The following is a 22899-nucleotide window of genomic DNA, read 5'->3' as shown; positions in this document are numbered from 1 at the left end:
GCCTTTTGCCCTCCAGAGCTCACACGAGGGGAAGAGAAAGAGAGAGAGAGAGACAGAGTTTCAGGCTGCGCCTGCTATCCTGTCAACCGCCCGCCTGCAGTCTTCCTCGCCCATCTCTTTTTGAACCCGCTATCCTGCAGCCGCTTGTACCAGCTGTCCTGCAGCCGCCTGCGCCAGCTGTCCTGCAGCCGCCTGCGCCAGCTAACTTGCAGCCGACCTGCGCCAGCTGTCCAACTGTATGCCTATGGAGAGAACCGGCCAAGCAGCCCTGTACATATCCCTTCAGGCGACCCTCCTCCAAAGAATTCAGCGTCCCTGCTTTTTGAGAATCCTTCACGCCTTCCTCTCCACGTTGCCAGCCGCCTTGCCCTTTCTAAAAGCAAGAGAGAGAGAGAGAGAGAGAGAGAGAAGGGAGAGAGGCGTATACTTCCAAAAATGGAGTAGCCCCTCCCCAAACTTATCCTAAGGGCCTCATAAAGTTTACTAGGGGCCACCCAAGGTTATAAACTTTAATAACTTTAATCCCTTGGTCCCCTTCACACTTGGGGATGTCCACAAATTAACCTTTTGTCCGGGCACCCAATTATGAACAATTAACTGTTTATCTTGCTAACCGACCACCATGCCCACACTTGTGCTGTACCAATTTCACAAGGTCATTACATCTCGTGGTTTTAGCTTGGCTTTTGAGGCCAGATTTGCAGCCAGTTTGCTTCATGCTTGGGACCATCTTAGGACAGCCATCAGACACATAGCTCCAGTAACCTCAGAGGAGCAGCTTCGGCAGCCTTTGGTCTGGAACCCCCTGATCCGTTTACCCAATGGCCACATGTTAGGGGCCCGACCACATGTATCTCGGGGCACCTTGTGCATTGGACCAGCCAGGTCTCTTGGAGATTGGATCGCCCACAGACAGTTACCACTGGAGATGCAAGAGAGGCCTGACTGGGATCCGGGGTAGAGATAGGCTCAGCACCAACATCGACTCAACTATCCCTCAGGAGTGGCTGACTCCCACAGACCCGACCCCCCTAGTGTGGCTAGGCGTGTTTACCAAACATGATATCCTCGTGGTGGCGGAGCAGATGAGGCCAGTGGTCTGCTTACCTTTTCTATTGGTTCCCATGGCAAACTAGAGAGATCGGAGCTTCCCTTGGAGGATTTCAATGGCTGCACCTTGCAAAGGGTGAGGGTGATTGGTTTTCGGGCACGGGAATGGCACATTGATCCAGCACCAGCCTAGGTGGCCAGGGAGAGATTATAGCGGCTATGGATATGGGGGTGCCGACCTCTCACGCGCCTTCAATGGGACCCAGGAGAGGGCATTATCTAGCGGATCGGGAGGAGACTCTGGATGCCCCATTCTTTGCATATATTGCGCAGCTAGGCCGCAGGATCCTAGATGCTTGAGATAGATGGCACACCGGTAACAGTAGCACATTGGCATTCTCAGGGCCTCTCACAGCGTTTCCTTCCAGATTTCTGGAAGAGATTGTGGGACAGCTTTCGGCCTAGAGAGATCACCCTCTTTCTTTGGTTGATGGCACATATGAGCTTGGCAATCGGTACTTGGCTAGCAGTTGGAGGTGGACCAGCAACTTGCCCGTGGTACAGCCACCCCCAAGAGTCTCAGAGACATTGCCTTTGGGATTGCCCAAAGGCTCAGTAGATTTGGCAATGGATTCTCCGCATCTTTGCTATGGACAGGGCACCAACCCAAATCATTACATGGGGCACTGTCGCTTGGGCCACAGAGGCTGGAGTGGTCAGGGGTTATGAGGAGGATGGGGGGGGACTAGGCCTTCAGGTCTCTCACCATCATATTGCAGCAGTACCACGCAGAGCCCCACCTACACGCGACTGGCGGCCAGGCTCATGCCAAAGATGGGAGATTTGCAGAGTAGCATAGCAGCTTGGCACATTTGGCGTGCTAGATGCAGCGAGGCTATCAAGGGTACCCACACTCCGCTGGCTAAGACCATCAAGAGCATATGGCTTGATATCATTCACACCCTCAATGGTCAGTGGGGGAAGCTACAAGGAGGTTCAGACCGCATGCGGTAGCGGCGGGAAGCTTTCTTGAGACTTTGGAGGCCTGGCCCTTTCCTCACAAAGAGAGGCGGGGACCCCATTTGGCATTACAGACCACCAATGTGGTTGTTCCCCCCTCCTCCCCCTGTATGAGATAGCCTTCTTCTCACAGAGCGGGCCAGCCGGAGAAGAAGCGTCTCTTCCCCTTATGATCATTTGATTTCCGCCCTTAAATGAGGCGAGTTTGTATTTAGCCCTTTGTGGTTGTATCTAGCCATTCGTGGCTATTTTTCTATAACTAATTGAAGGATCTTTTTCTTGGGAAAAAAAAAGGTGGTCTTTATCGGTTGAAAGACTTTAGAGGCTCTTTGAATGAGTCCCAATCTCATTTGTTGTAGCTTCTTCACAGCTATCATACCTTGGTAGCTCATGTGGATACGGATTTGTGGCATACTCGATACACCACTTGTGTGGCTTGTCTTCATGGCAAGCAACACGGATATGCCTTTCCTCACGAGGCTTCTCATCGGGCTTCTCATATTCTAGAGCTCATTCATATGGACCAAGTTTGGATTTATCTCTTGCCAAATAAATCTCAAGCTTTCTCCCACTTCCAAGAGTGGGTGACTCTTTTCGAGACTGCGACCACACAGAAGGTTCGACAAGTCCGTTCCGACAATGGAGGAGAATTCATCTCCAAAGCCTTCCATAATTTTTGCTCACAGAAAGGTATAAACCGTCAATTTTCCACACCTCACACTCCTTAGCAGAATGGTGTGGTTGAACGCAAGAATAGGACTGTTCAAGAGATGGCCCGCACCATGCTTTCTTCTTTTGATCTTCCTTCCTCTTTCTGGGGAGAAGTTGTGAGCACTGCCATTTACATCATCAACCGTTCTTCTACTAAAGCGGTTTCTCATATGACTCCAAAGGAGGCCTTTACTAGACAGAAACCTTATGTCTCTCATTTCAAGGTTTTTGGTTGTGATGCCTATGTTCATATCCCTGATTCTGACAGATCCAAATTTGATACCAAGTCCAAGAACTGCAAATTTCTTAGATATAGCTCTCATTCCAAAGCTTACAGATTATGGGATCCGGAGTCGCGATCCTTGGTGATTTCTCACGATGTTCACTTTGTTGAACCCTCATCAGCTGATTCTCGCTCTCATCCCAAGCTTACCATCGAGGTCCCTTCTTCCTTGGCCACCCCAACTCCACCACCAGCTTCTCCACCATCAACTTCTTTACCCCTTTGTATTCCAGGACAATCCCTCATTCCCAAAGCTTGTACTTTCCAAATGTTTAGACATCTTGGAGTCCACCAGACTCCTTTCATACTGGGAAATGTCTAGGCTAGTGACATCCTTCCCAACTTATTTAAAGTTTTCCGCAACTTTAAGCTTCAGGCCAGATATCCAAGATATAATCATGTCCCATCAAACGGGCGAGATGAGACAGTCTAATAAAGGCGTCATGATCCACGTCAAGCTCCTGCTCGGAAGACTTCTCCTGTGAAGACTTCCCTTTGCCCTTACTGTGGCCTTTCGACCGCCGGCCAGTCAAGGCCTCAAAACCTCCGCCTTGTGGAGGGTTTGTAAAATGCTCTTTCTAGTCCAAGACCATAGACACAAGCTCCTCCCATGTGATGGTGCTGAGCCTGCCCCACTGGTGATCAAAGAGGAGTAGAAAGCTGAGTACTAAGAGGTCAAATGAGACAGCAAAGTGATGGCCATGTTCTCTGAAGATATCTCCTTCCCAGCCTGAAGAACCTCCTGCTGAAGAGCCTGCAACTTGATGTGCTCCTGCATCGTCGAAGACTTTGCAAGATCCATCACCCACATCTGCACTTCCAAGGAGATCCGCTTCATGGGTGATACCTTGTTATATAGAGAAGTCAAATGCTACCAAATCCCTCTAGCCAGCGTCATATGTTTTATATGATTAATCACCTATGGTGTGCAATTAAGGAAGATGCAAGAACGCACACGGGCATTGACACGATCCCACAACCGTGCCTGAGCCTCCCGTTCTTTCCAAGTAGAGGGTAAAAGCTCCCCGTCATCCAACTCCGGCCATGGAACACCAACCACAATGAAATCAGCTAAGTCATAAGACTCCAATACAGACTCCATCATAACCTTCCAGATGCCATAGTTGGTCTCGTCCAACTGTCGATCCACCGGGAACGTGGGGAGAGTAGGGATCTTCACGTGCTTCTCAGCCATCTCAAGCAAGTCTGCCATCTCGAGGGGGTTACTTTGGTCTTGTGAAGGGAGGGTGGGTGGCAAAAAATTTGAAGAAGAAGCTGCAACTAATATGCAAGGTGGTTGTCCAACGGTGATGGCCGCTTTCTACCCAATCTCCAAGTCTTGAACAACCCACAAGATCTCTAATCAGCACCAAAAAACCAACAGTCCCGCTCTTCAAATCTCCCGCAAGCTCTGATACCATGTCCGAATACGCAGCGGATATGAGACAAACAACTAAGAGCACACGCAGCAAGACTCCACGATGAAGAGCAAACGCAAAAGAGAACCACCAGCCTGAAAACGCAGAACTAGGTGTGGAAGAACAAACGCAGAAGAGAGAGAGAGAAGCTGTATGAACTCTACTATATACAAGATCCAGTACATATGATACAATGTGGTGTGGGGGCAAAACACTCCATATATATGACCCTAAGCTACTGGTCAGCCAGCCCAAAACAGGCCAACAGCAGGAGAACATGTCCACGACTAGGAATATCACCAGTCGACCAGCTGTCCTCAAGTCGAGCTGCATAAAACCAGTCGGCCAGGAGAAAGGAGCAAGTCGGGTAGCACAGAACCAATCGACCAGGAGTACACAAGCAGCATAGCAACACCCCCTCCCCCCCCACCACAACCAAACAAAACTGGGGAAATGGACAAATGAGGAAAAAATGGGGAACTACCTTTACGGGCGGGCACACCCACAACAAAGGCCCTGATGTGTGATATGTATAGATAGGAGATGACTGCTAACAGTTTCATGATCCGTAACTTGCTGGCAGCCAAAGGGCTTTGGGGCATCGTGTGTGGTGACGACACATGCCCATTTACCATACAACCATGAAGCAGAACCTACTCCCACACAAGAGTAGAAGAGATGGGACTCCAGGGATGCCAGGCCATGTCCGCCCTTTCAGTGAAAAGGTCTATTATTCCACACATTCAATCTTGCAAGACATCGAAGCTTGTATGGGACACTTTGGAAGCAATGTATAAGTACGCAACAAGGCAAGAGTTGTCTACTTGAAGAGGCAATTGGATATTCTTTCTATGGGTGAGGATGACTCCATGTCAGATCACCTCATCAAAGTGAAAGATTTGCAGGAACAATTGCTCAACATTGATGAAGTTATCCCAGCCAGATAGTTGGTCACCAACACTTGATAATATGCCGCCTCTTGAATCTCCAACAAGACATGTATGTGAGGGGTGTATTTTGGGAAAGATGCATCATAAACCATTCCCTAAGGATGGAGCTGTTAGAGCTGAAAATAAATTACAACACATACACAATGATGTATGTGGTCCAATGCGGACACCATCCATAGGGGGGCATCTTTATTTTGTCACATTTATTGATGACTACTCAAGGTTTGCTTGGGTTTACCCCTTGAAAGCAAAAGCAGAGGTGTTTGCATGCTTTCGACACTTTGTAGCAATGGCTGAAAATATGTGTGGATGTAGAATCTAAACACTCCACTCAGATAGAGGTGGAGAATACATGTCAAATGCATTCAAGGATTATATGCTTCAAAAGGGTATCAAACACCAATGTAATTAGACACCACAGCAGAATGGTGTAGCTCAGAGGAAAAAACGTCTCTCTCACGGAGATGGCAAGATGCATAGAAGTTGCCTCACAAATTTTGGATGGAAGCTATAATGTGTGCAACTCATGTGTTGAACAAGTGTCCAACGAAAGCTTTGAAGATCATAACACCATTTTAGGCTTGGTGCAGTCGAAAGCCAAAAGTGGATTATATGCGTATATTTGGGTGTTTGGCATATGCACATGTGCCAGAACAACTTAGAACAAAGCTAGATGATAAAGCAATAAAATGCATTTTTGTGGGCTACAGCAATGAGAGCAAAGGATTCCATCTTTGTAATCCAGCAACACGCCAGATTTTTGTCAATAGAGATGTGGTATTCGCTGAAAATTCAGTTCAGCCCATGTACAGCTTGTATAAAAGTCATGATACAGGCATACAGGACATGTTTGATGGGCTATTACCCATTGCAATTAGTAGGGATTCAGATCAGCCAGCCCCTACACAAGAAAATCCTCATGTAGAACACGTGGAACAACCAGCAATTCAGCCCCCTTCTATGGAAGAAGTTGAAGATCTTGTCAGGGAAGAGCAAACAGCCATAGACACAACCAATTCGGTGCCAAGATCGTTGCTAAAAACTTTGCAAGATAGCAAACTTACAACTCCACTGACAGGTAGAACAAGAGCTAGTTCCAGCCATGCATTGAATATGCATCATGGGGAGTCTGCATTAGTCATGGGTGGTATCTTTGATTTAGAAGAGCCTTCTTCTTACGAAGAAGCACATGAGAATGAGCACTGGGTGCAAGCCATGTAGGATGAAATCTCTTCTATCATGAAGAACAATACTTGGGATCTTGTGGACTTACCAAAAGGCAAGAATGTCATTGGAACAAAGTGGGTGTACAAAGTCAAAAGGAAGTTTGATGGTACCGTTGACAAGTACAAAGCAAGACTTGTGGCTAAAGGCTATTCTCAAAAAAAGGGAATAGATTATGAGGAGACTTTTGCTCCTACTTTGAGGATGACTACAATCCGATCAGCGATTGCATTGGTTGCACATAAAGGATGGAAAGTGCATTAGTTGGACATCAAAACTGCATTCTTTTTTTTTTTCTTTTTTTTCTTTTTCAACTGGCCTTTGGCCCAAGATCCTCCCATAGTTACCAAATTTTACTATCCGTAGACAACCATAGCCGCCCGTAGGCGCTTATGCCACCAAGGAAGCACCAAGGGGGGTTTTGAACCCAAGACCTCTTGGTCCAAGGCAAACACCTTCACCACTTGAGCTATCACGTCATTGGCCAAAACTGCATTCTTAAATGGAGATTTACAGGAGGAAGTATATGTGAATCAACCCATTGGTTTTGTTATTCCTGGCGAGGAACATAAAGTATGTAAGTTACACAAAGCATTGTATGGGTTAAAGCAAGCTCTAAGAGCTTGGTATGAAAAAACACATGCTCATCTAACCAGCCAGAGTTATGTGAATAGTCCAACTGAAAGCACATTGTATGTGAAGAAAACTCGTGCAGATATTCTCAAAGTCATCTTTTATGTAGATGACATGCTCATAACAAGGACTAGCAAAGAACAAATTTCAGATTTCAAGGCTGATTTGAAAGGTGAATTTGATATGTCAGATTTGGGAATATTACACTACTATCTGGGCATACAATTTATGCATACAGATGGTGGCATTGTTATGCAACAAACTAAGTATATAAAAAGTTTGCTAAAAAGATTTCACATGGAAGAATGTAAGCCAATTTCTACTCCAATAGAACTAGGTGTACAGCTTACTATGCATGATATTGGTGAGCCTTTTGAGGCAAGCATTTACAGTCAGGCAATGGGATGCCTCCTTTACTTGTGTAACACGAGGCCTAACATATCTTTTGGGGCGTCTCTGTTGAGCAAATTCATGCACAGCCCAAGCACAAATCATTGGCAAGCAATCAAACGCATTTTCCGTTATCTTCAGGGCACCCTGGATTTTGGTTTGCTCATCTCGGGACGCGCGCCGCGCGGGCGGGGGCGCGGGGGGGGGGGGGGGGGGGGGGGGGGGGGGGGGGGCAACTTGTAGCTTTATGCATACAGTGATTCGGATTGGACTAGTGATTACGACACCAAGCAATCCACCAGTGGAAATTGTTTTTTCCTAGGCAGCTCATGCATATCTTGGTTGAGTAAAAAACAACCCACTCTTGCCACATCTACTTGCAAGGCTGAGTACAGGGCAATCTTCACACTACAGTAGATTGTGTATGGTTGAGGAGATTATTGGCTGATCTTCATGAGTGTCAACAAACACCCACCACCATTCTCACTGATAGCCAGAGTGCTATGGCCATGGCACGGAATCCCGTATTTCATGCACATACCAAGCACATTGAGATTCATTATCACTATGTCAGAGAGAGATTACATGCAGGGGAGATCAGTTTATCTTACTTCCCTACACAGGATAATGTTGCAGATCTGTTCAAAAAGGCTTTACCTCAAGAGAAGTTTGAAGCCTTCCACAAAGCTTTGGGCTTACTCTCATTACAAAGAGTGATCTGCTACCTTGTACAGGTTCACACTTACAATACAAGGGGGATTTGTAGGCATATGCTCACTTATAGTCGTGCTACGTGTGAACAGGGCTTCTTGCCCTCTCTTTGTGTGTCTTCCTGTAGCTAACCCTAATATGAGGAAACCCTAATTCCTTTCGCTAATCCTAATCTGCAGGAAACCCTGATTCTCTCTGTGTGAGTCCAACACAAAGCACCCTAAACCCTTCTCTCTCCCCCTCTCTCTATCTCTATCTCTTGGATATGTAGTTGAATCTGTCGGCACACCCCGTTGGGCTTACAATGGTATCAAAGCAGGATTTCTGTTGAGGAAATCTTTCTTGGGGTGACAGAGCCATGTCAAGAGTAGAGGAAAACCAAGGACCTAATGAAGGGAACGATTATGAGGCCGCTGATCCAGGACTCCGTAATGGGAACCAAGGTCGTTGAACCATTTCTCACGAGACCGCAGCCATGACATCAACAGAGTACCAAGACTTTCAGTAGTTCATACGATTTCTCAGAGACAAAGAATTCCTTGCTTGGAGAGCCAAGAAGGAATAGGACCATCGAAGAGCTCAAATGTTTGAAGATTTCATTAAGGATCGAGCCACCAAAGCCAAAGGAGTTGAAGTTGCTAAAGCTTATCTTCGTGCCAAAGGAGTTACCATCGTCGCAGAAGGATCTAGGGCTACCCGTTCCATTTCTCCTAAAGGAGACAGGTAGGCTATCCTAGGCCCGTCGCTCTCTCGGATGCAACATCTTTAGGTCGAGTAAGGGAAAGAAAGGTAAAGGAGCCTTCAACAACCGGCAAAGTAGACTTCAAGCCAGGAGAGGAGAGCATCAAGTTCGATGCTTTTTATGGTAAGCATGACACTCAGAAAGCTTTATCTTTTGTCAAGCAATTTGATGCCGCTTTTGGAGGCGAGGACTTCTCTCGAAAATTCCAAGCTTCGTATGGTTCGCATGCATTTGAAGGATGCCGCCTTGAATTGGTGGCTAAAGGTAGTACAAGAAGGGACCAAGCCAAAGACATGGACCGATTTCAAGACTATGTTCAACAAGAAGTTCCTATCCGCAAACTTTGAAGCGGATGTGCAAAAAGAGTGGGATGAGGTGAAGCAAAAAATCGGTGAGAATGTGGCAGCTTACCTTAACAACTTTTCAGCCGTTTCAGTGAAGTTTACTTCTTATACTCCCATTCCACCACTAATGGAAATGCATAAGTTTGTGAATGGATTGCAACCTAAGCTTATGCAAGCAGTGTACATGGCTGGTCCAAATTCCTTGGAGGAAGCACAAGCCAAAGCTCTACAAGCCGAGGCCTTGCACATGCCTTGGATGGTGGGCAAGACGAAGAATGACAACCGAAATCCATCCCAAAAGAAGAGGTTTAAAGCGGAATCTCAATCAAAGAACAAGCCATAAGAGAAGAAGGATAGGAGTGGGGACAAACCTCCACTCTTCCGAAAGAAGTTATCCCACAAGCAACTTGAAGAATATGTCAAGGAAGGAAAGTGTTTTCAATGTGGGAAGAATGAGCACATGGCTGTAAAATGTCCCGACAAGCCAAACAAGAAGCCAAGCCGCCCCAAACCAAATGCATTACCGAAGGAAGTTCAGCATCAAGAGGATACACCGCCAGAGAGAAGGCAACTTTTCAAGGCTTGGGGCAATCAACCCGTGCTTATTCAATTTGATAGTGGTGTTACCCACCACTATATCCATCCCCGAGTGATTGAAGCTATGAACCTCCCTCCATATAGGTTTGGAGCTCCTAATTCTGTAGGTGCCACTTTCGAGGGAATGTCAACGGAAGTGACCCCTATCTTGGGAAAGCTTCGTTTACAAATTGGAGATTATGTGGACCATGAGAACTTTGTTGTTGGTAAAATTGGCAATTGTGATGTAATTTCGGGTATGCTCTGGCATAAGAAGATAGATCCAACCATTGATTGGGTTGGAAACAAGATTAGGTTTCCTTTTAAAGGCAAGAATGTAACTTTTGATGTAGGAGTTGAGGGGAATTCTATTCCACTCATCAGTCATGTACAAGTACCTAAAGCAATAAAGCAATCTATTTCCTTGTACTCGGTATATGTCAAAGATCCAAAGGAATCTGAGAGTGATGAATCACTCCCAACTCTTGATCATGAAAGGAAAGATTTCTTAAACAAATATGAAGATTGTTTTGCAGATCCTATACCAGGAGAGTTACTTCCGGAGAGACCAGAAGATCACCAGATTGACATCATGCTAGGAAGTTCACCTCCTAACAAACCTCCTTATCGTGTGAGTCAAGCACAACAGGAGGAGATTATGAAGCAAGTGAATGAGTTATTGGAGAAGAGATTGATTAGACCTAGTTCATCACCCTTTTGTTCTCCAGTTCTATTGGTTCAAAAAAGGATTGTTCCTGGCGTATGTGTACTGATTACAGGGCTCTTAACAAGATCACTATGAAAAACAAGTTTCCTATTCCTAGGATTAATGACATCCTAGACAAATTGGATGGAGCCACCATCTTTAGCAGGTTACCATTCAAGTTAGGATTGTTCTAGAGGACATTCACAAGACTGCATTCAGGACCACATTCGGACTCTATGAGTATTTAGTGATGCCTTTTGGTCTTACCAATGCCCCGGCTACCTTTAATCGAATGATGGAGAGAATATTTCGACCACATAGAAAGTTTGCTACTACTTTCTTTAATGATGTTATTGTGCATTCTAAGAATGAGGAAGAGCATCAAAAGCACTTGGATATTGTGTTTCAGGAACTGCGGAAGCACAAGTTGTATGTGAAGGGCAAGAAGAGTGAGTTCTTTTTGTCAGAAATTCACTACTTCGGCCACAGTGTGTCCAAGGAAGGGGTCAGGATGGATCCAAACAAGATCAAGGCTATTATGGAATGGCCAGAGTTGACTAGTGTGCATGCAATTCAAAGTTTCCTTGGCTTATGCTCTTACTACAAAAAGTTTATCAAATGGTTTGCAATGGTAGCTAGTCCATTGCATGATTTGACAAAGAAAGCCGTGATCCTTTGAAGCATTAAAATTTTATGCTAGCAAAGGACCGGTATTGATTATTCCGGATTTGTCAAAGCCTTTTATGGTCGAATGTGACGCCTCGAGAGATTGCATTGGAGCAATCTTGAACCAAGAGGGTCATGCTATGGCCTATGAAAGTCGAAGACTTCAAGGAGCTGAAAAGACCACACCCACATATGAGAAAGAATTGATGGCTATCATTCATGCATTGAAGATTTGAAAGTACTATCTTATGGGTGTTGAAATTATTATCAAGATGTATCATCAAAGTCTTAGATACTTCATGTCTCGACCTAAGATATCCGAAAAGCAAATAAGACGGGTTGGTTATTTGGCCCAATTTCATTTTCAAATTATGCACTCCCATGGTAAAGACAATAAGGTTGCAGATGCCTTATCTCGCAAACCCATGAGCCATGCAATCTCTATGGGATATCATATGGATTTCACTTCACTGAAAGATCTTTATGCTACTGATGAGTATTTCAAAGACATTTGGAACAGATTGCAAAATGGAGACTTGGTGACCTCCTATGTCATCAAGGAGGGTTTCCTTATGAGCTATTTTTATTGGCCTAGCATGAGAAAGGACATTGAGCAATATGTTCGAGAATGTTTGGTTTGTCAGAAGGTCAAATTTGATCAACAAAAACCCGTAGGATTGTTGCAACCCTTGTCGATTCCCAATGTTCCATGGCAGAGTATTGCTATTTGCTATGGACTTTATCTTTGGATTGCCAAAGTCAGGATATGGGAATGATGGTATATGGACTATTATTGATAGATTCAGTAAGCAAGCCCACTTTATTCCAGTGAAGAAGACTATCCGCACAGAGCATATGGCAAGATTGTTTATCTAGTAGATTTTCAAACATCATAGATTACCTAAATCCATTGTGGGAGATAGAGATCCTCAAACTACTAGTTTCTTTTCAACATGGGAACAAAGCTGAATTTCTCTTCGGCTTATCATTCTTAAACCAATGGACAAAGTGAGATTGCAAACCTCACTATCTTGGATATGTTAAAGTGTTATGCTCTCAAAGCAAAGGATCAATGGGAGAAGTATTTGCTTTTGGTTGAGTACGCTTACAACGACACCGTTCATTCCTCGACAGGCAAAGTTACCTTTGAGATTATCTATGGCAAACCATTATTATTGCCCGTGCTAAGAACCAAGGAAGAGATCTTCCATGCGGACGAGTTTGTTCGAGATTTGGATACAGCTTTTGCACAGGTTTGAACAGCTATTGAGACATCTCAAGCCAAGCAAAAGAAAGCTACAGATAAGCATAGAAGAAAGGTCACATTTGAAGAAGGAAATTGGGTCTTGTTGAGATTCGAGAAAGCAAGACTCAAAAAGTCTAAAGCTAAGGAGCACAATGACCCCAAGCTTGCTCCTAGATAATATGGACCTTTTCAAGTTACAGAGAAGATCAACGATGTATGCTATCGGTTGGACCTACTAGATCATTGGAGGATGCATAATGCCTTCCAAGGCATCTTATTGAAACCACATACAAGACTACCCCCCAAGGAGCCTATATTGAAGGATCCACAAGAGGTGGAAGAGCAAGAAGAGATCTTGCAACCGGAACAAATTGTATTCCATTCTATGAGAAAAAAGAAAAGACAATGGTCAAAAAGTTTCTCTTGAAGTTTAAGAATTATTCGCCTATGGATGCAACATGGATGCCAGAGGAATACTTCAAGGACTATCCAGAGATACTTCGAGCTTATGAGGAAGCGTTTGGTCCAAATGTATTTGAAGTGCAGGCATAGAAGTCTTGCGCACAAGACAAATTCAAGAGGGAGGGATTGTACCTCTAGCCGTCTTCATTGTATATATTTATATTGAAATGGAATTGATCATTATCTTGCTTATGTAATGGTTAATTGGACATGCCTAGTTTGGGTGGCAATGATGCCAAATAACCCAAGGAGCAAGATTTGTATTTGGGTGGCAGCGATGCCAGATGACCCATTGGACGGCCTTTCGTGCCAGATATCTTGGACTTCATAGTCAAGCCGTCATTGCGACCAGAAAGCCCAGATGACTATTGAAGAACAATCAGGCGGTCATTGCGAGACCAGATAGCCCAGATGACTATTAAAGAACGGTCAAACGATCATTGCATCCAGATGACTATATTGGACTTCCCAGTCGGGCAGTCATTGTGACCAGATAGCCCAGATGACTGTATTGGACTTCAATCGAGCGGTCATTGCAACCAGATAGCCCAAATGACTTTATTGGATTTCACAGTCGGACGGTCAATGCAACCAGATGGCCCAAATGATTATTGATGAACTCTCGGGTGGTCCTAGTGACCAGATGGCCTTGAGGATAGACTGAGCGGTTTCCCTCGGGAGCCAAATAGCTCAGCTTTTGATGAAACCAAACAGGACAATCCATGAATAGGAGAATCTTTACTTGTGCACAGCATACTGATGTATGTTTGAATTTCTTTGATTGTATGTGCTATTTTTGATGTGTGGACAATGCTAGGATCTATGGCATGTGTTAGTCCACTGGGCTCCAAACTACCTGGCCAGTATCTGAATACCCAGTAGACGCGAATGATACATACCTGTTTGTTGACTAGATTTTGTCTAGTTTTTGTAGGAGATAAGTATCGATATATTTTATTCAACTCATGTTTCAGGTCATGAAGAAGTACCATCAAGAACAAATCTATTGGTCAAAGATAAGGCATAGAGATGTTGCCAGATGAGTAGATGACACCACACATATGGGGAAAGACTAGATGCACAAGCTCACCAGATAAGGCTAGTAACTGGAACATTTGGAACACTTGTATCCCGCAGTTGAGAACAACTGCGATATAAGAGGGAGAGAATGTAACTATTTGGCCCTCCTGCTCTTTTCACATGATCGAACCCATGCCCGGACACTGGATAGGTAGATGAAAACATGGGAACAAGGAAAAAGCATCAATTTTGGTCAAAAAGCAAGGAAAGACAAAAAGTCAAACTGAGTTGACCACGAGCTAGGGGCACCATTACCACTTTGCGCTCCCAGCTTCGCCCCTTTCCGACCAACTGCTCGCAAACTCGGTGGATTATTAGCCCAAGATGTTGTCCTAGCAACCCAACTTGAGTGGAACTGTTGCTAATAATGGCAGTTTATTTGGTGCCAAACCAAAAAGTTAAAAGCTACTTTTTCAAAAAGCAACTCTAGGGTCAAAAAGCAAGGCCCTAAAGCCAGAAAAGCAAAACTAAAGAACTTTCATTAAAGTTGAGTAATATTTTATTATTAAAAGTCAAAAAGACAAAAGCAAAGCAAAAAGCTTGACTAGCTTTTATGGCCAAAAGCAAGACTCCCATCTGTTGAAATTACAGCAATGTGATGAGCTATGGTGGATCAAATACTAGAATCAACATCATTAATAAAGTGATTAGTAAATAATTAAGACGTAATTAGTGAGTAATTAGCAAATAGCTTAATGTAGGCATGGATAATCAAAAACCAGCAAATTCTCATTAGGCCAATGCCTCAATTTATAGAGTTTACATCCAATCATCGAATCCCATTGATTTCTCCTTGATTCACTCCACCTCTCCCAGAATATCTCCACCTTTTTTGCTTGATTCTCTCCACCTCTTCACTTTTCCCAGAATATCTCCACACTTCCTAAATCTTCTCATGCTACCCTTTATTCTCTCCCAGTAGATTCTTCTCACCTTTTCACAGGTTCTTTCACATTTACACATCCTCTTTTACAGCCTCTAACCAAGGGCTTGTTCCCGCACACACCCTATTCACTTGTATATTTCAACACCTCCCCTCAAGTGAATACTCCTAGAACACCTGGACTCTATACCAAGTTTTCCTCTTACTTGATAGTCCGCGACCAGTGTCTAGCACATGTCCCCTCAAGTTAACTTAGCACACCTGGACCCTGTACCAAGTTTCTCTCTTACTTGATAGCCCGCGACCAGTGCCTCAAGTCCCTAAACTCCATAGTCCTTGACACTCTCTCTCTCTCTATGTGTCCAAGGCTACTATAAGTGCCCGCGACCTTGACTAAAGTGCTCACACATACATCTATCTACCACGTGGCCTACATCATCGGTGACTCAGAGGTGGTTTTACTTTGTTGGGGCAGGTTACATTGGGTTGTGGGGTCTCTCTCTCTCTCTCTCTCTCTCACAGATTTTCACATGGCTCCTCACTCTTTGGAGCCTCACATCTTCTCTTGTCTTCAGTCTTCTTCTCGTGGCAGCTTCTCTTCACGCGTCCATGTCTTCCTCTTCTTTCAGTCTTCTTGTGGCAGCTTCTCTTCTCGTGTCCATGTCTTCCTTCAATGCTTCCTTTAGATTTTCTTGGTGTGGATCTTCTTCTTGGAAAGAGATGTTCTTCTTCTTTCATGGTTGGGGCCATGAGCTTGTCCGTCGTCAGGTTTTTTTGCTCCATGTGAGCAGCATGTTTAAATGTTTTGCTGACAGTTCCTTTGGATTTTTGATGTTTATCTTGTGTCATTATGCAATGCAAACCCAAATTTATGCGGAAGGTCTTACCTCTTGCCTTATTCTGGACAAGGACAGTGTCTGATCCCATTTTTACACTGATGCAATGTGCCCAATACATAATGCGTATAGCATTCATTCTTATGCACATTCCCAAATGCAACTCTGGCTGTGAATAATCTTGATTTTGAGTGAGATTTACAAGCATTAACCAAGGGTTAAATGCAAAATGATGATTATCACAATTTTATCAGCACAATTTTACCAGAAATTACATTAAATCAAGGGTAACCAATTTGTACGGAATGGTTGGAGTATCAAACCAACTCCGAATTGCAATCTGAAGTTATAGGGATCTGTATCAGATACCTAATGGTTAATTTGAACCCTCAATTGCACCAAAATACAGTGATTAGCTCTGATTAATCACTAATTAGCAAATTAATCCTCTGTTTTGTGTACAAAAAACAGAGTATGCGGGGAGTCCAGATCTGGGGCACTTCAAATGAGCTCAAATGCTTTCAAGGCCATCAATAGCAATGAGTCTAGTAGAGGATTAAGTCAATAAACACAAGATTTGACCAAATATTGAATGCTTAATCTCTGTTTTACCAAAGTCACCTGCACATTTGACGAAGAGCTTGGATCTCACTGTAGACTTGATCAAATTGAATTATGACTTCACCAACTTGTAGAGCATGCTTGAAAACACCTGGGACTAAGAGGAATTAGGCTGATTCACCTTGAATGAGTGTAGATCTGAGATCTTCTGCTGAAAAACGGCGCCTGCTAAAACAGCGATTTCTCCTTCGTCTGGCGGCGGTTTGCTGCGTTGTTTCGACTGGCTGGAGCACAAGGGTTATGGCTAGCTAGGATTAAAAGGATTTGGCCTAATTTTAAGTGTGCAAGGAGCTAGAGTTCCTCCACCAGCTGGGGATACAGAGGTGACTTGAAAAAAGAGAAAAAATTATAATTAGCTACTAATCCTAATTAGCAAAATGATTAACAAGATAATGGGCTCACAAAATGATGGATTCTAGACATGGCTCTGATACCATGTTGAAATTATAGCAATGTGATGAGCTATGGTGAATCAAATACTAGAATCAACATCATTAATAAAGTGATTAGCAAATAATTAAGACGTAATTAGTGAGTAATTAATAATTAGCAAATAATTAAGACGTAATAGTGAGTAATTAGCAAATAGCTTAATGTAGACATGGATAATCAAAAACCAGCAAATTCTCATTAGACCAATGCCTCAATTTATAGAGTTTACATCCAAGCATCAAATCCCACTGATTTCTCCTTAATTCACTCCACCTCTCCCAGAATATCTCCACCTCTTTTGCTTGATTCTCTCCACCTCTTCACTTTTCCCAGAATATCTCTACACTTCCTAAATCTTCTCATACTACCCTTTATTCTCTCCCAGTAGATTCTTCTCACCTTTTCACAGGTTCTTTCACATTTACACATCCTCTTTTACAACCTCTAACCAAGGGCTTGTTCCCGCACACACCCTATTCACTTGTATATTTCAACACCATCAAGTCATATCTTTCTTTCTTTCTCTATCTCTATCTCTTGGATACATGATTGAATCTGTCACAGCCCGCCCTGCTGGGTTTACATGTGTTGTAGGCCTGACAAAGACCCACAAATGTGCAGTTTTCTTGAGCTATAGTGGGAACATCCCAGCTGAGAATGGCCTGTACCTTTTCAGGATCGAGGTTAATACCTAATGAACTGATGATGTATCCCAAGTAATGGATTTCCAGTACTCCGAACTCGCTCTTCTTGGCATTGATAAACAACTCATTGTCCTGCAAGAGTTGCAAAACCTGTGCCACATCTCCCTCATACTGCTCTGCAGTCCCTGAGAAGATAAGAGTATCATCTAAGAAGATGAAGATTCATTTACCAATGAGATCCTGAAAAACCCGAGACATCATTTTGTTGAACGTCACTAGTGCGTTGGTGAGTCCAAAGGGCATCACCACAAATTCATAACGGTCACACTCGGTCCTAAAGGCAGTTTTTGAAATGTCTGCCTCGAAGATCCGAACCTAATGGTTAGCCACTCTTAAGATCTATCTTAGAGAAGAAAATTCACCATTGAATCCTTTTAGGATGTGCTCTATTTTTTAGCATGGGGAATCTATTCTTAACTATTAGCTTATTGAGCGCCTATAATCCACACGTAAGCGTACGGACTTATCCTTCTTTTGGACAAACAAAATGGGGAGGAGGACCGTCGGATAAATAGAGACCGGAGTAGCTGGGCTAACTGCTGCTCCAGCTCGTTCTCCAATGTCTTAGAAAGGCAGTAGGGAAACTTGTTGAGAGGCTTGGAACCAAGAACCAACTCTATGCAATGGTCCCCAGGTCTAGTCCTCAGGTCTACTGGGTGGGAGGTCGTCTCGTAGCATGATGTTGTTGTATTGAGACAAAAGACCGGCCATCCGTTGCTCCACTGCCGGTGCTATCTAAATTGCATTAGACTGAGAGCAAACATATAGTAACGCACGCTCTGGTCCTTTTCTAATGGCTCGTTGGGCTTGAATGTGGAAAATGAGTGGAATTCTAGGAATGCTTCGATCCCTGCAAATCATGATGGGCTCAAGATAACCTTCAATGATAGTGAAAGTGCCCTGTCTCCAATCAAAAATGGGTGCATAGTGTCTAAACCACTGGATCCCGAGGATCATGTCACACCCTAGAAGAGGGAAGACAATGAAATCCCACTAGAATGTTGTCCTCTAAACCTAAACTCAAACTACTGAGCTTTATGAGAAATGTGTATACGTAGATGAGAGCCAAACCCGTCCACATCTAGGTGATAAGGAACCATCTAGGTACAACTCATCTTGTTTGCCAATTGCGGAGAGATGGAATCCTCAGAACTGCCCATGTCAAAGGGGACAATGAACTATTGTCCCCTTGCACTGCCATAGGCACAGATGAGAGCCTTTGTTTGTCCCTCGACCTCACCCTCCTACTTATCATCAAATACCACTGGTGGCACCTTAGCAGACTTTTCAACCTGCAACTTAATGCAACCTTTCTTCCCGTGTCCCACAGTGTGATAAAAGAAACAACGGTTCTCTGTCCTGTACCGTGTATGTTCATCCAGCTAGAGATAACCTCCAATGATGCCCTCCTTAGCTTTTTCCTCAAGAGTCTTCTTGGACGTAGAATCCTTCTTATTGCATGAGACAAACTACTGTGCAGCAAGCTAAGAGGCGAGATACCGCACAAACATCTATCTCTTTGATGCTCACCAGAAGATCCCGAACGACACCCAACCCATGCAAGATCCACTCTGACAAGTAGTCAGGCGCCCCCAAGAGTGATTACACACCAGGCTAGCAGCATGCAGGCACACATGCACTCGTGGATTCCTCCAAGGGAGAGCATTGGCCCTCAAACACACCAAAAACCCAAACCCTATAGATCCAAGACATTCTCCAGCACTAGAGAACGGCTTCCATGTACACATTCATAGGAGAGGAGGACACATAAGAGTCTGGACACATGAGGTTGTTTATGCAGACTTCATTGTATACATAGTATGCTGGCCCTATTTGCCTTTTGGCAGCTTGGTTTTCTTTTTCATGGTGTCTTGACATCCAGTTTACTCAGGGATCATATGTAACATCTTTTGGTCTCATACACACATGCGCGCGCACACACAGACAGTAAAGGTAAGCCCCTCTCATCCTCCTCCTCCTCCTCGCATCTGGATTAGATTTTGCACTCCTGAGCTTCCTACTCTTGGATATTGATTTTGTTTGCATGTGTCGTATAAAAGCAGAGCACAGGGTTAAAATATTCTATTTTCGCAAACCCTGGTAGCATCAATTAAAACACTCAAAACTTTAAGATTAATGAGAAGGAAAAGTTTATGAACAGACCTTTTGACTTGCAACCCTTCTCCAACTCAGAAATCAAAATCTTCACATAAAAAGCTCATCATCTTTTAAAAAAAGAGATTACGCAATTAAGTTTGATTTATTTCTTATAATTAGAAAATCTGCTACACACAATAATATTTTTTTTTCCCGAAACGGTTTTTGAGACCCTTTTTTAAACCTTTGTCGGCTTAAGCGGTATTTAAGGGCCCTTTCACACGCTTGCATCAATTTATGTGCATTCAATTTAAGATGTACCTGGCCACATCAATCTTGGGTGGTTGACCAAGATTCAAAAGGAAAATCCAACTATACCAAGTCAAGATTCATACCTGACCGCACACACAAGGCCCCCTAAAAGTATGATCGTATGATGCTCTTTCCCTCCTCGTTCCGAAGGCCTTACACAAGTTTCAAACAAATTATGAATATAGCTCTTGCCCGGTATGTTGCAAGCTTATTGGTAATAGCCCCTATGGATTATCCAAGATCCCAAGTCATTAATTTCTCCCTTTAAGCCAAAGTGATAATCAAACAAAGATTATTCACCAAGGAATCGTTGTCGTCCTTTGACTATCTACTCTTTGTTTTGATTAGTCCAACAAATCGACACAAAACATAAGGTCAAATTTTCAAGTCTCTTGTTTAAGCCGTGTCCCATTCCACCTAACCCCAACAATCCATTGGCTCTTTATTTAACTCATTAACCAAATATTATAGTCTCATAACCGTCTTTTTTCATTGCCCCATGTTCACAATCACACGTGGTCTTTTTTCATTGCCCCATATTCACAATCACAAGCAAAGTTCATTGGGGTAGGTACTTGTCAGGTGCATGCAAACCCTAACAACTTCATGCAGCCACCCTTCTTGCAAACCCTAAAAGATGATTCCCAAAGTATGGGATTTTTCTCAAATTCTTCAATATTAACTTTATTGGTACTTGGGGTTTAGGTATATTTGGTTCAATGGATGGGTCTTCCATGTTTGAAGGTCAACTTTTGGAACTTGGGATTTTTTTGCAAATAGATTTGGTCCAAGGCCCAATCATGTACGAACTTAGTCTCCCTTATGAAAGGTTTGGAAAGTATGACATCATACAAATCTGGTTGGTGCAAGAAATTCATCACCACAGAAGTGTGATGATAACGCAACACGAAAATATTTTCTATTTCTATCATTGCAAGACTCCCATGGGTCTTGCTAATGTTTTGTCATGATCTTCACAATGAGATCTGTTTGTTCTAAAGTTAGGTTTTCTCCATTTTTCTTAGCATTTCTTGGTTATAATGCTCACTCCTACTCCCCCATTCAAGATGGCCAGTCACCTGGTCTCTATTGTGGTGGATAGGAATGGTGGCATTCATGTCATCATTCTCATTGTAGTGTCCAACTGATTTACCATGATCTTTATAAATTTAGGAGCACTACTTTCCTCCCTTGATGGTAGTGGAATTTACGGTTCAGGTTGTGTCACCCTCATTGATTTGGGGCTCTATTAGCATTTTTACCTCATACGAAAAGAATGACATCAATCTACCCACATTATGTGGTCTGCTTGTGATCTTAGGTTCTTCCACAAGATGTTTTGTGCATTCAATATGAGCCTATGATCTGGGAGATTTATACTTCATTCCCTATTATGAACATTCAAGCAATCAAGTCCTCGTTGGACTCACAATGGGAGCTAGGTTCTTCCTCTTGTTGCTTATAACTCTTTTGTCCTACATAAACTCATCATGTGGGTATAATGTTTATGTGGCTTTGAATACTACCTCCCTAACTCCCTTCAGTAAAGGATTTAGTATAGGGACAAGGTGGTTTGAGGTTGATTGGCACCTCGTTGTTCAGTGCCAGTTCTAAGGGGGTGGCCCAATGGCATCAATGATATCCTCCTCTAAATGTAGTTGTTGTGGATCAACTGGGGTAGGATACACTAGACATACTATGAGGCATTTGGTGCCTCATAATATAGGACTTGACTGTCCTCAGGTCCTATAATGGAAACCAAGATTGGAACAAGAGAGCTTTCACCCCTCCCATTTGTCATGCTAGTAGTTAAGTTAAGTTCATCAATGTTATCTACATCCAAAATTAGGTTTGTTATGGGTCTCACCATATGTGCGAACTGCATCTAAGCAAAAGCTAGTGTCGTTTGACTAGTCCCTACCAACTTGGGTTGCATCAATTTGAATTCCTTGCTCACCCCCCCCAACTTAGTACTCTTTCCTCCTTAGCTCTCATATCTTCGCTACTACTACTACTAGTCCCTACCAACTTGGGTTGCATCAATTTGAATTCCTTGCTCACCCCCCCCAACTTAGTACTCTTTCCTCCTTAGCTCTCATATCTTCGCTACTACTACTAGTCCCTACCAACTTGGGTAGCATCAATTTGAATTCCTTGCTCACCCCCCCCCCAACTTAGTACTCTTTCCTCCTTAGCTCTCATATCTACTACTACTAAACTCTTGTAAGTGAAGAATTTAGCTAATAACTCATCTAAGTATTGATCAACAAGATAGAGTCTTAGCTAGTTTGATGTGACAACTAGATATTGTTTTTATTGCATGTTCCTTGTATAGTGCATTATAATGCACAAATCTCCCTGCACATGTGAAGGTGTTTGAATTGGGTGAAATACGCAAAGAATCACTATGAATGGTCAAATTCTTGCTCTCTAGATTAATTTCCAAATTCTTTACTTTCTCAACTTCTACAAGCATACTTCCTCCATGCAAAGGCATTTCACAATTTAATTTTTAGTGTGTTATGATAGCAACAGCCCCTAAGGCTTTCACCCTTGCACTATTTGCCTTGATTTTGAAGGGTGGAGAGTACATTCAAGACTAAGTTTTTTCCATTGTATTTTAGCTCATAGCATTCACTACTGCACCCCCATCTATATATGCCCTTTGAACTATCATGCCACTTATAAGAGCATCAATGATAGGGATATCATTTGTTAATTCAATTTCCACTATGCACATTTTCTTCCCTCCTCTTGTGATGAGAAGTTTTAGTACTCTCACAATCTTAGTCCATTGCTTCC

The 22899-nt window shown here is 43.3% G+C and overlaps 1 long non-coding RNA gene across 1 annotated transcript in view; it reads right to left on the bottom strand.

The window, feature by feature from the left end:
• The window catches only part of LOC147627685 (uncharacterized), a 29277-nt gene extending 9302 nt beyond the window's left edge, over positions 1-19975 (bottom strand). The window contains exon 1 of the long non-coding RNA XR_015268291.1: positions 19852-19975. This is a non-coding gene — a long non-coding RNA (uncharacterized LOC147627685). The remainder of the gene's footprint in view (positions 1-19851) is intronic.
• Between the last annotated feature and the right edge of the window lie 2924 nt (positions 19976-22899).

Source organism: Cibotium barometz, chromosome 20 (genome assembly GCF_041138505.1).
Source record: "Cibotium barometz isolate CiBa-2024 chromosome 20, ASM4113850v1, whole genome shotgun sequence".
In the NCBI taxonomy this organism is placed as follows: Eukaryota; Viridiplantae; Streptophyta; class Polypodiopsida; order Cyatheales; family Cibotiaceae; genus Cibotium; species Cibotium barometz.
This window is presented reverse-complemented; position numbering and strand designations above follow the sequence as displayed.